This window comes from Macaca thibetana, chromosome 7 (assembly GCF_024542745.1).
Source record: "Macaca thibetana thibetana isolate TM-01 chromosome 7, ASM2454274v1, whole genome shotgun sequence".
NCBI classification, from domain to species: domain Eukaryota; kingdom Metazoa; phylum Chordata; class Mammalia; order Primates; family Cercopithecidae; genus Macaca; species Macaca thibetana.
Window position 1 is genome coordinate 37,844,776 of NC_065584.1, and position 15,181 is coordinate 37,859,956.

General features: G+C 43.5%; 1 protein-coding gene and 1 non-coding gene across 11 annotated transcripts in view; both read left to right on the forward strand.

Moving 5' to 3' along the window:
• ERH (ERH mRNA splicing and mitosis factor) overlaps positions 1–15,181 on the forward strand; it is an 892,055-nt gene that overhangs the window by 465,405 nt on the left and 411,469 nt on the right. The gene's annotated exons all lie outside the window — the stretch shown is intronic.
• LOC126960444 (small nucleolar RNA SNORA11) lies at positions 8,621–8,749 on the forward strand. The gene has a single exon (XR_007727990.1). It is a non-coding gene; the product is annotated as a small nucleolar RNA SNORA11 (small nucleolar RNA).

Consider the following 15,181-nt stretch of genomic DNA (forward strand, 5'->3'; position numbering starts at 1 on the left):
GGATTCTTTGGATCAGACCTTACGGAAATAGGAAAAGCGCAAGATCCTAAGGGCTCTCCAGCTATGACAGCAGAGCATAAAATTCTCTGTATTGGGGTCTCCATTTTTGCCACCAAAGGAGGCGGTACACGTTTCTGCAACTGGACGACGTGGTATAGGCCAATTTTTATCCTCCCTCTCTTGTTTTTTATTTTCAATTGGATCTGTGGGTGGGACAACAGATTCTTTCAGATTTTTAGATTCAGCCTGCTGCCCTGCAGAAAAACAAGGAGATAATGGCAGAAGTACAGTACAAACTGAACTCCAAGTGAAAAAACTGAAGAATCAACTTTAAAGCCTTTTGGATGAGCCTGTTTTAACCCTTCTCCTGCTCTATCCCAATTTTCCACATCAAGAGTGCCTGCTGTGGAAACTCTGGGTTATGGGTAATATCCTCCTGCAGCATCCTAATGTCTGAGAACTAACCTGAGCACCAGTTTGCTTCAACAAAACTTTAAGCAACTGCACATGATGTTTTTCTCCAACAGACAAATTCTGCCCCGTGTTACCCTGATTCAGAAAACTTCCCATTCCCAGTACTTTTTAAAGCACTGCTCCCAGTACCTCTTTAGGGCGCTGACCTTATATCTGCTGCCGGCAGACTAGTCCCGGGGTCCCGGTTCACCCTGTCAATTTCAGCTCCTCTGCTCCAGCAGACCTTCTTCCTTCACCTCCTCGAAGTCCCTGTTCTGGGGCGCCACTATGTAACCCGCATGGACCTAGGAGAATTGAACAAAGGGAGTAAACACAGGAATAAAAGACAAAAACAATAGCATATATTTGGAAGAAGGAGTCAGGGGGCACCTTGCCTCTAGTGGACAAGGGCCCTGACCTTTACACAGCCCTCCGTATTTATTACGCAAAAGAGATAGTGAAAAGGTGAGTGGAAGAAGGGGTCAGCTACTCGGTCCAGAGTAGGCTTGCAAGACTGCATTCTCTAGATGTCCCAGTAGATAACCTCAAGGAGCTTGGCATCAGGAAGCGACTGCCCTCAGCAAACCTCCTGGGGCAGGCACAGTCATGAGTTTGCCCATATTCTGTATTCATAATAAACAGTTTGCTTTTGATCATACAGCTTCAGTGGAATGTTGAGTTGGTCACGTCCCACGGGCCTTCGGCTCCCTGCACCCGTTGAGCCACGGGAGACTCAAGGAGGAGGACTTTGCCGACTCGCAGCCTCTCTGCCCCAATGCGCCATCCAGCGGTCGTCAGACACAATGGCAGCTGACCAGACAGAGCACTCTAGGATCTCAGCCAATTTCCCCAGGCCGTGCTTGGGAAGGAGTGGAGGTCCTCCCTGACCTCAGCGTCCCCGCATTTATTCTGGTGACTTTCTCCAACCCGGGATTGTGACCCGGCTGGGATAGCGGGTCAGGATGCAGGAACTTTGTTTCTCTCTGGCTTTCCCTCTGATTCTCTTCCCTTCCCCCACCCAGATCTTCTTTTGCTATTTAGACAACTGTTTAGATTCTGGTCTTTGTTATTTTGTTGTTGTTGCTGTTTTGAGACAGACTTTCACTCTGTTGCCAAGGATGGAGTGTAGTGGTGCCATCGTGGCTCACTGCAGCCCCTACCTCGTGGGCTCAAGGGATTCTCCTGCCTCAGCCTCCCAAGTAGCTGAAACAATAGGCACATGCCACCAAGCCTAGCTAATTTTTCATTGTTTTGTAAAGACGGGGTCTCCTTATGTTGCCCAGGCTGATCTCAAACTCCTGAGCTCAAGCAGTCCTCCCACCTCAGCCTCCCAAAGTGCTGGGATTGCAGGCATGAGCCACCACACCCGGCCTAGATTCTGGTCTTGAAAGTTATCAGTACTTCCCTCTGTTTTCAGTTTCAATGAAAAAGCTGAGTATCCTCATGCTTTTCTAAAATCCTTCTCTAAAGAAATGAGGGAACTTCCCAACCAGGTAGCTAAGGGGCCACAGGTTACAGGATATTGTGGGCTTGGAGTGGGGAAGGTTAGTACTCAGCATTCTATATCCTGCCACTTATTGAAAGGTATTTCTATTAAGAGGTAGTTGCCATACCTCAATAATAAAAATAAAAGATAGGTGCTACAGTGATCCATAATACAATGGAATCACACCACAATGTGTTACAAGTTCACTTCTTACACACCCCACAATTCCCTCATGAGTTGGACATACAGAAGTTAAGGCCCTGAGCCCTCTGATAGGCCTGTGGGTCTGCAGGGCTCCAGCCTTCCAACCAAGGCACATTCATGACAAGGGCAAATAATCACCCAGGGACAGCAGGAGGAGCTGGGCTGAGGCTTGCAGAGACACACACGATCGCCTGCTGATGGTCTCCACGAGACTGCTGTTTGCCCCAAGCTTGCCATTATTGTTTATTGTCATTTTTATGTGGTCAAAATATTTTCTACTTCTTTGATTAAATTTTTTTTTTTTAATAGAGTCTCGCTCTATTACCCAGGCTGGAGTGCAGTGGCGCGATCTCGGCTCACTGCAACCTTCACCTCCTGGGTTCATGCCATTCTCCTGTCTCAGCCTCCTGAGTGGCTGGGACTACAGGCGCCCACCACCACACGTGGCTAATTTTTTTTTTTTTTTTTTTTTTTTTTTTTTTTTTTGTAGAGACGGCGTTTCACCGTATTAGCCAGGATGGTCTCGATCTCCTGATCTCGTGATCTGCCCGCCTCAGCATCCCAAAGTGCTGGGATTACAGGCATGAGCCACCGTGCCTTGCACTTTTTTTTTTTTTTTTTTTTTTTTTTGTATTTATAGTAGAGACAGGGTTTCACCATGTTGGCTAGGCTGATCTCGAACTTTTGGCCTCAGGTGATCCACCAGCCTCGGCCTCCCAAAGTGCTGATTACAGGCATGAGCCACTGTACCCGGCCATTCTTTGGTTAAATTCTAAGCATTTAAGGCGTCTTAGAAGCACCTCCATAGAACCCTGGGACATCTAGGAACCCAGTTGGAAACCATCAGACTAAACCATGAATAGCACTTATCTCTGGGTGGTGAGATTTTTGTTTTCTTTTTTGTGCTTATCTTCATTTTCTGCCTCCTCCATAATGCAACTCATGTTGTTTTGTTCAAGCTGAAGAGAAATCAATGTTTTAAAGGACTTCTGACCTGGTGAGTCCTGCTGCTCTCTGCCCTCCCACAGACTTTGCTCCCTTCTGGCCATGGAATGTTTGCTTAAAGTTACAAGGGGGAAAGAAGTGCTTCAGAGGGTAGCTGACCTCCGCTCCACCAGCCTCACCATTTTCCAGGCTGAGTGGTGGAACCATAGAGAGTGTAGCAGTAATCACAACTGGAGTGATTCTAGGAAGATAATTGAAAGAACTCCCTCAGCAAAAGTAATCAAACACTGATAGTTGTTCCCAACAAGGCAGAGTGAGTCCTTTGGACGTTTTAAAAAGCAGTAAAGCAACCCAACAGGGGTCAGGAAACCCAAGCACCCAGAAAACTTCACTGACACTTGGCAGGTAGCAGCAACCAGCAGCAATGAGCGCCCTTCCCCATTGCCCAGTCCTTGCTCATCATCATCAAATCAGCCAATTATGGCCCAACAAAGGCCTAATGCCCTCCACTTGCCACTGCCTTTTCTCACCAGCATCCACCTGACCTATCAGCTCTCAGAAATGGGCCAAGCTCTATTGTCAGTACTCACTGAGCACCTGAACCTGCTGTGGCCCCCAGCTGTGCAGCACCAAATTCCGAAATTTACAAATGTGGTTGGTGGCATAGAAAGAGTTCAGAAGTACTCTCTGAGTGGTGTTGCTGCTCCAGCCATAGGAAGCAAGGGGACAAACTAGCTGTCCCTTCAAAGCCCCACTTGCTACTCCACCTTTCAGCATTTTTTTTTTTTTTTTTTTTTTTGAGATGGATTTTGCTCTTGTTGCCCAGGCTGAAGTGCAATAGCATAATCTCAGCTCACTGCAACCTCCACCTCCCAGGTTCAAGCGATTCTCCTGCCTCAGCCTCCCAAGTAGTTGGGATTACAGGCATGCACCACCACACCCAGCTAATTTTTGTATTTTTAGTAGAGACAGGGTTTCACCATGTTGGCCAGGCTCATCTCGAACTCCTGACCTCAGGTGATCCACCCACCTCAGCCTCCCAAAGTGCTGAGATTACAGGCATGAGCCACCTCACCCAACCACTTTTCAGCATGTTTTATGCCTACTTTGGAATGGGATTTGTCCTCTAAGAGCTTGTAAAAAGCAACTTGTATGCTATCTTCACTGAGTTAGTAGTTTGTATACACATTTCCCAACCACTTGTTAGAACCTTGGATCAGTACCATTTTGCTTTAATTTCGACAGATACCTAAGAGACAATGCATAGGATTGTATGAACCCATTCTCTTCATCCCCCTTCTCTAACCCACCACCCCCCAGCTAGTCTAACCCTGGAATCCCAGGTTAGAAAATAACTTGGTAGTCTCCTTGTCCGGCTCTCTTCTTGGTACTTGAATCGCCTGAAAAAATGGTCATCTCTTCTTGAACGTCTCCCACCCACCTGAGCCCCAGTAGCAGGTACTTCCAAGGGGCTTCATTCCCTTTTTAGACAGTTCTAGGTTGAAATTTTTCCTTATGTGGAGCCCAACAAAAAGTCACCTTCCCAACTCTGAAATATCCTAAATCCAAAATGGTCTGATTTCTAAACTTTTTTTGGTAACTCCTTTAACAGCAAATTCTGTTCTAAACTGATGTGAGACTAGTTATGGTTTTTGCTTCCCACATCATATGGTTCACTGCAGAAATATCAATGTGTTTCATTATGAACCCCAATTAAGATATGACATAATATTCAGTATATGTACTATATCAGCTTTCCAAACTTTGAAAAACTATAGAGTGTTTTGGAAAAGATATTGTAAACCTGTATCTGCTTTTCTAAATATGATATTTAGGTTTTCTATATCCTAATTTTTTTTTTCAGTTGATCTATCATTGACTGTGATGGGTGAATTAAAGTCTCCTACCATCTGTTTGTCTTTTCTTACCCCCTGTATCTCTTATAATTTTAGCTTTATGAATATTGTGCTTTGTTATTTGGTACATAGATATTCAGAACTGTTATATTCATTGTGGATTCCATCCTTAAGTATCATAAAGTGACTTTTTTTTTTTTGAGACAGAGTCTGACTCTATCACCTAGGCTAGAGTGTAGTAGCTCTATCACGGCTCACTGCAGCCTCAGTCTCCCAGGTGCAGGTGATCCTCCCAGCTCAGCCTCCCGAATGGCTGGAACTACAGTCATGTAACACCACACCTGGCTTTTTTTTTTTTTTTTTTTTTTTATGTTTTGTAGAAACAGGGTCTCTCTATGTTGCCTAGGCTGGTCTCGAACTCTGGGCTGGAGTGATCCTCCCACATCAGCCTTCCAAAGCACTGGGATTACAAGCATGAGCCACAGCACCCCACCTTAAAGTGACTTTCTTCATCTCCATCTAGTGTCACATTAAAATTATGACCTGGGCTTTCATTTTTTTTCTTTGTCTTTTGTTTTGTTTTGCATTTGCCTCACCTATCTTTGTATGTACTTTTATTTTCAACCTTTCTTTTTTTTTTTTTTTTTTTTTTAAGATGAAGTCTTGCTCTGTCACCCAGGCTGAAGTGCAACGGCAATCCCAGCTCACTGCAACCTCTGCCTCCCGGATTCAAGTGATTATTCTGCTTCAGCCTCCTGAGTAGCTGGGATTACAAGCACGTGTCATCATGCTTGGATAATTTTTATATTTTTAGTAGAGATGGGGTTTCACCATATTGGCCAGGCTGGTCTCAAACTCCTGACCTCAAGTGATCCACTCACCTCGGCCTCCCAAAGTGCTGGGATTACAGGTGTGAGCCACCACACCTGGCCTATTTTCAACCTTTCTGAAAACATTTATTGTTTCACTTGCTTGAGCTCAGCATGAAGGTGAATGTTGCCTAAGAATACTCTGAAATATTATTTCTTTTAATAGGTGAGTTAAGCCTATTTCAACATCTATTCATATGTCAAATAGATTAGCATTAGTTCTAACATAGTAACATTATGTTCTATTTTTGTTTTTATAGTTTTTTAAAAACAGTCACTATGTAGTCTGTTGTCTTTGTTGCTGTGAATAATTCTTTTCAAATGTCAATAGGTTTTCATTTTTGCTCTGTTACTTTTATAATAAAACTTTTAAAAATACCTCTAGTTTTCTATTATTCAATAAATGTCGATTAGTGCCTAGGAACAATGAAAAAATAAGCACACTTCCTCTTCCTCTCTTCCTCTTCTCTTCTACCAAAGAGAACATCTTTCTCTGAGTTTAATTTTGTATTATTAAAAATGCGTATGCTTCTATTACTTGGTTTTTCAGTCTTGAGTAATATTTTTTGACTCCCACTCACTACAGATGTAGCAATCAGTAACCTTAATCTTCCTCTCGCCTACTTTCCCCCTTCCTCCACCAGTATTTGTTCAGTGCAGTATTTGACAGTATACTGTCAGGACATGTCATTTTTATATTCTTTTCAATCACTCTAAAGTGTGGAATTATTTTTGCTTTAGTCTACATTACATACATTCAAAGTTTGCTTCCAGTCTTTTTTCTATAATGTCCTCAGTTATCTCTTAGTTGGCTGGCATCTATCCTCTGATTGTTTCTTCAAGAAAGATTCAAAGAATCAACATCCCCTGAATTATTTTGTGATCAAGGCAATCTGTAGTCTTTATGGATGAAGGATAATTTGGCTGGATTTGAATTCCATGTGTAACACTTTTTGTTTCCTTGGACATATTTTTTAAGTATTGCATGACCATCTTCTGACATTGAATATTGCTGCACAGAACTCTGAAATAATCCTGCTTCCCCCACCCCTCAGTGACTTGATCATTTTGCTTAGTTATCTTTGAAGTTTAATAACTTTACTAGGACACATCTCCAGGTTGGCTCTCCTGCATTAATTTTCTCTGATACATGATATAAATTAATGTCTCTATTTCAGAAATTATGTTTTTGTCCCTTGCTGTGGTTTTGTTAATTGCCTATTCTTTGTACCCTTTCCATTTCATCTTTATTTCTCTGATACTTTGATCTGAGTTCTGCCCGCTCATGTTTCATCTCATTCTGTTATCTCACAATCTCATCCCTGTGTTCTTTTTCCCTTCAATCTTTCATTTTGAAAAATTGCAGAGCTACAGACATGTTGAAAGAATAATGCAATGAGTAGTCATATACCATATACTTCACATAGATTCACCAATTATTATTATTTTGCTATATGTGCTTTCACTGTCTCTATACTCACAAACAATACATATATGCATTTTTCCAAATCATTTTTAAATAGATTGTAGACATCAGAACACTTCAACTATAAAAACTTTAGTCTGGGCTGGGCGCGGTGGCTCAAGCCTGTAATCCCAGCACTTTGGGAGGCCGAGACGGGTGGATCACGAGGTCAGGAGATCGAGACCATCCTGGCTAACACGGTGAAACCCCGTCTCTACTAAAAAAAAAAAAAATACAAAAAAAAAAACTAGCCGGGTGAGGTGGTAGTGCCTGTAGTACCAGCTACACGGGAGGCTGAGGCAGGAGAATGGCGTAAAAACCTGGAAGGCGGAGCTGGCAGTGAGCTGCGATCCGGCCACTGCAGTCCAGCCTGGGAGACAGAGCGAGACTCCGTCTCAAAAAAAAAAAAAACAACTTTAGTCTGCATCTCCTAAAATAAAAACATTCCACTATATAACCCCTATCTTAGACCATTTGGTTTGCTAGAATAAATTGCCATAGACAGTGTAGCTTGTAAACAACAGAAAATTATTTCTCACAGTTCCAGAGGCTGAGAATTCCAAAATCAAGACACCCACAGATTCAGTGTCTGGTGAAGGCCTACTTTCTGGTTCACAGATGGTACCTTCTTGCTGTGCCCTTAGATGGTGGAGGGGGCAAGGCAGCTCTATGGGTCCTTTTTTGTAAGGCCACAAAACCCATTCATGAGAGTTCTGCCCCCATGACCTCATCACCTCCCAACACCCCCACCTCCCATCACATTGGTGATTAGGTTTCAACATATGAATCTCAGGGGGGCACAAGCAGTCAGACCATAGCAACCATAACACTAATTTAACAATAATTTTATAGTATCATCTAATATATAATCTATACTCAAATTTCCCCAATTACCTCCAAAAATGTTTTTAAATACTATTCCAACCCAGTATCCAATTATACATTGCATTTGCTTGTTATGTCTCTTTATTCTCTCTTTTTTTTTTCTTTTTGAGATGGAGTCTTGCTATGTCGCCAGGCTGGAGTGCAGTGGTGAGATCTCAGCTTACTTCTACCTCCACTTCCCAGGTTCAAGCAATTCTCCTGCCTCAGCCTCCCAAGTAGCTGGGACTACAGACACACACCATAACACCCAGCTAATTTTTGTATTTTCAGTAGAGACGGAGTTTCACTATGTTGGCCAGGATGGTCTTGATTTCTTGACCTCATGATCCATCAGCCTCGGCCTCCCAAAGTGCTGGGATTACAGGCATGAGCCACCACACCCAGCCTTTATTCTCTTTTAATCTAAACTAGATCTCCAACTTTTGTTATGACATTTACTTCTTTAAGAGTACATGCCAGGGTTTGCTTAGAGCAGGGCGGTTGAAGAGTGGCTCCTCTGTTTACAATACACCAAACAGGAATCTGGGGTCATTGTGACAAGGGGCACAAAACTTGTGTCCTCCCTACATGTGAAAAAAAGAGAGAGAGAGAGAGAATGCATGCCAGTTGTTTTATACAATATCCCATAGACTAGATTTGTCAGGTTGTTTCTTTATATTTCATTTGTTTATCTAGCACTTGTATTTCTGATAAATTGCCAGCTAGGTCTAAAGACTTGATAAGATTCAGATTAAACATTGCCTATAATGATGTTGTGAATTTCATATTGCATTCCATCAGGAGGCATATGAGTTTAGGCTGTCTTGATATCAGTAATTCCAAGTTTGACCACTTGGTTAAAATGGGTAACTGCCAGGTTTCTCCAATGTAAAGGTATATCTTCCCTCTATAATTACTCCATGTGGTGATACTTTATCACCATGAATATGCTATTCCCTAATTGCCTTTTACTCAAGGGTTTTCACATCTATTGATGATCCCTACCTAAACCAATTGCTATATTAGGGATTGCAAAATGGTAATTTAAAAAAATCTGTTAATATATTTCTGTTTTGTGGTCTTTCTTCATAAAAGCAATTACTGCATTCACTTTTTAAAATTGAATTGCCTAATGTTCGAACAGTTTTCAGCTGCTGTATGTCAATGTTTTTCTGGTAAGTATTCTTCAGTTGTTGGAAATGTTTGCCACTCTTTTCCTCCTTCACCTTATAGTGGATTTAATTTGATGCCATGTGTCACTCATTATTGAGTGGACAAGTGATTTGCATGAAGCTCCATTGGGGGGCAGGGCAAGGTATCCTTTTAGGATAGCTGGCTTCCTTCCACCACCATCAGCCATAGACACAGACTGCTTCATACAACTACTGCTCATCCATTTGACTTTTTGTGTAGCCCCATGTGGACAGTTAATGATGGTCGTAAATTATTTGCTACTCTTCCCATTTAGAGGTGGAGTCTATTTCTCCCATCCCTCAAATCTGGGACACTCTTAGTAAATTGCTTGACAAAATATAATGTGCTGAAAGTGACATTGTAGGGCTTCCATACTAGGTCATAAGATGCCTTGCAGCTTTGACTCAAGCCTCGTGGAACAATTGCTCTGGTGTCATCAGCTACCAGATAAGAAGTCTGACTACTCTGAGATCACGATGCAGATGACTAATCCTCAGCAACCATATGAGGACCCCAAGCAAAACCCATCTGCTGAACCTGTCATATCCCAGAACTGTGAAACAGAATAACAAATAGATGTTTAAAATCACCGAGTTTGGAGGTGGTTTGTTATACAGCAATGGATAGCTAAAACATCCACTTCTACGGGCCGTGTGAACCTGAGCGGGGTGTGAGCTGGCTTCTGCTGTCAGCCTTGCTCACCCAGTTCCCATAGCTGTTGTTACAAAGGAAGGAGATCTCTTTTGCATTTGAGGTTGCATCCTCCACCTGCAGGAGGTGTACATATTCCTAGAGCTTCCCGACATCCACCCCCTCTGCAACCTCTCTTTCTCCCTAGTGAGTGCTGGTTAATGGTGACACTGGCAGCCTTCTCACATATTCTGGAGTCTACAAATGATATGCGTCCCCTAGTTTCACCAAAAAATTATTGTCTGTGAAGTTTTCCCCATTTTCCTTGTTGCGTTTGAATGGTTTCCAGAAAAGGAAGGGAGAAATAGCCTCTTTCTTTCTTTCTGATTTGTTTGTTTTAGACAGCGTCTTGCTCCGTTACCCAGGCTGGATGCAGTGGTACAATCACAGTTCACTGCAGCCTCCACCTCCTGGGCTCAAGCAATCCTCCCACCTCAGCCTGCCAAGTAGCTAGGACTACAAGCATGCACCACCACACACAGCTAATTTTTAAAATTATTTTTTGTAGGGACAAGCCCTCACTATGTTGACCAGGCTGGTTTCAAATTCCTGAGCTTGCGTGATCCTCCCACCTCAGCCTCTCAAAGTGCTGGAATTACAGGCATGAGCGCCTGAGACCAGCCATCCAGTCCTTTTTTTCTTTTTAGCATCAAGTTTCACTCTGTCACCCAGCCTAGAGTGCAGTGGCGCAATCATAGCTCACTGCAGCCCTGACCTCTCAAACTCCTGGGCTCAAGCGATCCTCTTGCCTCAGCCTTTTAAGTAGCTGGGGATATAGGTGCATGCCACCACACCTGGCTAATTTTTTATCTGTGTAGAGACTAGGCCTTATTATGTTGCCCAGGCTGGTCTGGAACTCCTGGACTCAAGCAATCCTCCTGCCTCAGCCTCCCAAAGTGCTGGGATTACAGGCATGAGCCACCATGTCCAGCCTCTACAGCCGCATTTATACCATAAGTCATGACCATATTTTTTTAATGGCTACATTCTTTTAAATGGGCCATAACCAATCACCTATTAATAGATACTTAGGTTATTTCCAATAGTTCACTATTACAAAGCAATGCTGCAGTGAAAATCTCTTTACATAGATCCTCAAGCAATTATTTCTATAGGATAATTTTCTACAAGTAGAATTCTGGTGTCAAGAGCAATGGCTGATTGAAGGCTTTTTATGCCACTTCAGAATCTGGGAAAACAGCTCACTTTTGCCAGAGGTGACATAAAAATGTCCCTTAAGTAAATTTACTCAGCCACCACTACCCCCATGATTGTTTGGATGTTATGTTTGTTGTGTTGTTTGGTACAGCCTGTGAAAGAACGAGTCTAGGCCAGTTTGGAAAAAATATGCAATCACAGGAGCTTTTCCAGTCAAAGCTTTCAGGTCTCCAAAAGCAGGTTAACTCGGGAGACAGGATGAGGCGAAAGAAGGAGCAGGTCAGAAGAGCAGCTGGGGTGCGGAACCAGGCTGGGTGTGAATACCAATCGTACCACTCACTAGCCACGTGAATTGGGCAGATTATTTAACCACTCTAAGCCTTTTCCTAACCTATAAAATAAGGATAGAAATAGCATCATATCTCACAAGGCTATTATGAAGACTAAATAAGAAATGTGGGCATTTAGTGCTATAAATTTCCCTCTTAACACTGCCTTCGCTGTGTCCCAGAGATTCTGGTACGTTGTATCTTTGTTCTCATTAGTTTCAAATAACTTCTTGATTTCTCCCTTAATTTAATTATTTGCCCAAAAGTCATTCAGGAGGAGGTTGTTCAATTTCCATGTAAATGTATGGTTTTGAGCAATTTTCTTTGTATTCAATTCTATTTTTGTTGCATTGTTGTCCAAGAGTGTGAATGGCATTTTTTTTTTTTTTTTTTTTTTTTTTTGGTGGGTGGAGAGTTCTATAGATGTCTACTAGGTCCATTCAGTCAAGTGTTGAGTTCAGGTCCTGAGTATCTTTGCTTTTGATTCGTCTTGCTTTGGCGATCTGTCTAATACTGTCAGTGGGGTGTTGAAGTCTCCCTCTGTTATTGTGTGGGAGTCTTAAGTCTTTTCATGGGTCTCTCAGAACTTGCTTTATGCATTCATCCCCTCTGGAGGATGCAGCAACAAGGCATTATTTGCAGAGAGCAGCCCTCATCAGTCACTGAATCTGCCAGCACCTTGGTCTTAGACTTTCCAGCCTCCAGAATTATAAAAAATAAATTTCTATGATTTAATTTTAAAAAGAACTTGCTTTATGAATCTGGGTACTCCTGTGTTTGGTGCATCTATATTTAGCATAGTTAGGCCTTTTTGTTGATTTGAACTTTTTGCCATGATGTCATGCCCTTCTTTGTCTGTTTTCATCTTTGTTGGCTTACAGTCTGCTTTGTCTAAAATTAGGACTACAACCCCTGCTTTTTTCTGATTTCCATTTGCTTGGTAGATTTTTCTCCATCCCTTTATTTTAAGCCTATGGGTGCCATTGCATGTTAAATGGGTCTCTTGAAGACAGCATGCTGTTCGGCCTTGCTTCTTTATCCAGCTTGCCACTCTGTGCCTTTTACTTGGGGCATTTAGCCCATTTACATTCAAGGTAAAGGGGACACTTATACACTGCTGGTGGAAGTATACATTAGTTAAACCATTGTGGAAAATAGTGTGGTAATTTCTCAAAGAACTAAAAACAGAACTACCATTCAACTCAGCAATCTCATTACTGGGTATATACCCAAAGGAATATAAGTCATTCTGCCATAAAGACACATGCACACGTGTGTTCACTGCAGCACTATTCACAATAGCAAAGACAAAGAATCAACCTAAATGCCCATCAACAGTAGGCTGGATACAGAAAATGTGGTACATATACACCATGGAATCTATGCAGCCATAAACAAGAATGAGATCATGTTCTCTGCAGGAACATAGATGGAGCTGGAGGCCAATATTCTTAGCAAGCTAATGCAGGAACAGAAAACCAAATACTGCATGTTCCCACTGATAAGTAGGAGCTAAATAATGAGAACTAATGGGCACGAAGAGGGAACAACAGACACTGGGGCCTACTTGAGGGAGGAGGGTGGAAAAAGGGAGAGAATCAGGAAAAACAACTATCAGAATTATCAGGTACTATGCTTAGTACCTGGGTGACAAAGTGGTTCGTGCACCAAACCCCCATAACACAAGTTGGCCTGTAACAACAAACCTGTACATGTACCCCTAAATCTAAAATAAAAGTTAAAAAGAAATGTGATTTAAATCACAGCATCCATCACACAGCATGTGCCCAGCAACTCCCAGGTATCATTAACATAATACCAAAAGATCTTCCTGTCCCCAAAATTGTATGAAATTAGAGTAGATTCAGAGGGGAGATGGGGAAAAGAATGGAGGGTGTCAGGTTCCTAGAAGAGATTTTTCCATTCTCTGCAAAGGCACATTGCTAGGAACAGAGCGAATGGGGAGGAGTGGGAGGAGGAGTAGCCAGGGCAAGAAACTGTGTTTTCTCAAAGGGAAAAACTCACAGTAGGAGGTGGAAGGATTTGGGGTTTCTGAGAAGAGGTGAGGAGGGAGAGTTGATAGAGACTACATGATTTAGAGTCCAGGTTATGAATGTGTTCATGGGAACTCTTCCCTTTGGATGTGCACAATCGGATCAATAGACACATGCCCAGACCCTACTCTTTAACAGATATTGGTCAATTCCTCGTCACCCTTTGGCACCAGGCAAGTGTGTAAAAAGCTAACTTCTTCCTTTGACTTTAAGGCCTCATGTACGGTTGCACAAGACATCTGTAGAGTGGCGTCCCTGGCATTGTGCAGTGCCCAACCTGAACAGGTGTACTTGGCAGCCCTGCATGGCCTCCACCCTCACGAGCTTCCATATTGCATTGTGTACCATCTGGCTACCTGTGGTCTTATACAGACCATCAGGTCCCTGAGAACAGGAACATGAATTATATCATTTTTGGTTTTTGGTTGTTTTTTTTTTTTCGCCTCCCATGGTGACTGGTACTCAGTTAGTGACCAATATTTCTCCCCTAGCCACTCTGTTCCCTTCTGATTAGCCCCAGAGAGAGGAAGCAGACTCCTTTGAGACTCAACCCTACCCTGTGGGAACACTCAGTCCAGGCATCACATCCAGTGCCCAGTCCTCTGCCTGCCTTCCCTTTGATACCAGCCCAACTCAAGCACCTGAAAATCATTAGCAGAGACTCTCAAAGGAAAAGGGGCTTCAAGTTCATGTCACCCAGGGCCACAGTATACGGCCCTGCAAGCTGTCCACCGCGCAAGCCCAGGGAGCACCCTTTTCTTGGATACGATGCAATATGTATGGATCCTGCCATCCAACCCATCCAAGCAGGATTCCAGAGACCTCAAGGCCATCCTTGGAGAGCTCTCATTTTCAGGTAGTTCCTTGCACCAAGCCAAAATCTGTCCCCACATCCACCCAACAGTGGTTCACACCCTGGTCCCTATTCTGCCCTCTGGAGTCCTACATACAAAGCCTAATCACCTGTTTCAGACCCCACCCAGGCCTCCTGGGTTCCAAGCAAGCCAAGAGGCAATTGTGTTTCTGAAGGAGACCCCTCCCTTGTCCCCCCTCTGCAGTGGGGATAGATGGAAAGAGCAAGGCTTAGGATAACCTCACACACTAGGTGGCCCTGCCCCTGGCATGCCCACCTCTCTCTGCTGCTGCTGCACACCTCAAGCCTGTCTCCCAGCCTGAAACACACAGGCCCAGTGCAAAAGTAAAGCAGTCAGGAAGTCAGGGAGAAAAGACTGCATTCCTGCTTCCTTCTCAGCAAGTTTCCCAAGCAGTGGGCCTCCTCGGGCACAAAGCAATCTCCACTGCCAGGGTTCCCTCAGGATGCTCTTTGGGGAAAGAGCCTCCAAGCTTCCTGAGAGCCCACCCACCATCCCAGCTGGTTATTCCCTCTGACGGTAAGCATTCCAGGGAGTGTGGAGCAGCCACCACCAGTATTCCTCCCTGGGACTCATACAGTCCCAGTTTGGGGATAAGACAAAAGTTTCCCTGGGAGGATGCCAGGGAGGACACTGGCATCCTCTCAGCTCCCAGGAAAAGGGTCATGGACACATCCCCTCCTGGAGGCCAGTGACATTTGCCTGTCCCACACCCCCTTGGGCTATGCTACCTATATCCAGG